Source organism: Canis lupus, chromosome 4, assembly GCF_003254725.2.
Source record: "Canis lupus dingo isolate Sandy chromosome 4, ASM325472v2, whole genome shotgun sequence".
In the NCBI taxonomy this organism is placed as follows: Eukaryota; Metazoa; Chordata; class Mammalia; order Carnivora; family Canidae; genus Canis; species Canis lupus.
In genome coordinates this window covers 45,673,474-45,676,077 of record NC_064246.1, presented here as the reverse complement: position 1 = coordinate 45,676,077, position 2,604 = coordinate 45,673,474, and the positions used below count along the sequence as shown (strand labels likewise).

General features: G+C 35.3%; 1 pseudogene; it reads left to right on the top strand.

The window, feature by feature from the left end:
* The first annotated feature begins 843 nt into the window (after positions 1-843).
* Positions 844-2,376, top strand: LOC112651675 (RNA/RNP complex-1-interacting phosphatase-like; annotated as a pseudogene).
* Positions 2,377-2,604: the final 228 nt, after the last annotated feature.

The following is a 2,604-nucleotide window of genomic DNA, read 5'->3' as shown; positions in this document are numbered from 1 at the left end:
AAACTTTTTTCTTTTATGGTCCCCAAACACTGTTTAACTTTCTTTTTATTCCTCTTTTAAGGATTTGTAACATTTTAGGATAGCATGTGATAAAGAATATTTATTTTTAATCCAAAGGTAGGATTTAAAACAGACTTACTTGTAATCATCTAAAAATTTAATACTGTTAAGAATGTAGAGAAATGTCCCTAGAGATGGATACGTGAACTGATGCAACCTTTCAGGAGAACCATCTAGCAATATCTCAACATTTTAAATGTGCAAACCTTTTTTTAATCTATTAATTCAATTTCTGTTAATTAAAGGGGAAAATATTTTTACACAATAATAAATATAAGAATATCTATTTTAGGTGTTTATGTGATGAAAAATGAATCTGTATGCTCATGCATAATTGATAAAATAATAATAATAATTAATAGTAGATCACTTTTACCAGGTTCTTACTATGCATCAGCAATATACTAAGTACTTTACATTTGTTAAATCATTTAATTTTCTCTATATCCTAATAATAATGTAATTGTCCCAATTCTTTGGGTGAAGAAGATGAGCTGTAGAGATACTAAATACTAGCTCAAAGTTAGATAGCGAGTAAGTAGCAGATTTAAACATATTATGAATTCATATTATGAAATAATTAAGCGAAAGATAGGCTTGACATTTATGTACTGGTGTGAATGATAGTTAAGGGTTAAAAGCATACAGTAGAATAATATGTTCAATATCACATTTATAAATAAATGTATTTGCATATGGACTATAAATAAAGGGCATCCAATCAATTTCCTATAAGTTGTGGAATATATATCTGTTTGCTTACTCTAGTTCATATCTCTAGTGATGGCCCCTAATCCCACTCTCCTGCTGGCTCCCATGTTTTATAAAGATGAGACTGAATTTGACATCCAGAAAGCAGCAGAGAGAGCCAGGGTGAGGGGGGCAGAATAAGAGAGTAAGAGGCATTATTGGCAATACTGAATTTCTAGTGTAGAGAGGAGAAATAATTTTTCCTCCAGCCTTCCAGATTCCTGGCTGAGAACTCCTCCCCACTCCTCTCCTGCTAATAAAAAGATTAACAGGAGAGGAACAAACACAAGTTTAATAACATAAATACCTCTTGTATAATGGGAAATATCCAAGAAAATGAAGTAACTCTCCAAAATGACCTAAGTCATCGCCTTAAATACTATTTCCAACTAAAGACAGAAGAAAAATATTGGAAGTTGGTGGAAGGCCAGTAATGCAAGGTTACCAGAAAAGCAGAGTAAAAAAGGGTATTGTTGTTACACAAATTTGAATCTGCATTCTTATTTTTTTTTTTTTAAGATTTTTATACTTGAAAGACAGGGAGACATAGGCAAAGGGAGAAGCAGGCTCCCTGCAGGGAGTCCGATGTGGAACTCAATCCTAGGACCCCGGGATCAAAACCTGAGCCAAAGGCAGATACTCAATCACTGATCCACCCAGGTGGATGATGACACTATTTTTAAATTCAAATGTGCTGTTAATGAGTTTTTAAAAGAAAATACAGACAATGACAAACTTATTGGTGTTCATTGTACCCATGGTTTAAACAGGACTGGCTGTCTCATCTGCAGATATTTGATTGATGTACAAGGCATGAGGCCAGATGATGCAAATGAATTATTCAATAGGTGCCGTGGACATTGCTTAGAAAGACAAAACTACACTGAAGACCTTCAGAAAGATCTCATCTCATCAGAAGGAATAGGGATTCCAGTGTATCCAGATCAAGTGGTTTTAAAGATACAACACATATGATGGAACCAGTCCACACCACTATTAAATCTGTTCATCAAGGACATTGGTATAACCTACATCAGACCCAAGGTTACCCAGTACCTTCTCAGCATTTCCACAGTCAGACCCAAGATTTGTAGCAGTCAGTAAGAAAAATTTCACAGAATCAGAACATTTACCAGAGAGGCCATATCCCTCCTCCTGGTGCCACTGGAGAGGACTATTCACAAAGGAGGTACTCTTGGAACGTAAAGCCAAATGCCAGTCAAGGAGCCCAGAATGCAATGTGGTATCCTGGCAGTTATTACAGACTATCCTGTCCAACCTATTGTGGGTGGACTGAATGACACAAACCTGTCCTGGAAATCTTCCTATAGGCAGAGCAGGACTGAAGACAGCTGGAGTGACTTCTTATAAGATCAGGCCAAATGAGGTTTATAATCTATTTTATTGCTCCCTTATGTGTTCATGCTTAAAGAAAAATGACTCGATACTTACCTCTTTGCTGATAAATTTACATTATTTGCAACAGTAAAGGAAATAATCTGTCATCCAGTTTTAAATCTTTTTTAAGGAAGATGATATTATAGAACTGATAATATAATAAAGAATTTCCCGTGTAATTTTTTTTAAAGTACCCAAATTTGCATTCTTCATTAATAAGAGTTTCTAGAGATGGTGTAGAGAAGGACACCCCCTTACAAGAGATTTCCCTCCTAAGAGTAACTGTGTCTTTTAAGAGGAAAAGTTCTACTCTGTTTTCAGAGCCTTTCAAAAATGGTTAGCCCCAAATAAGTTTTATGGCACAGAGTCATATTGTGGGGTGACTAATTCTGCTCC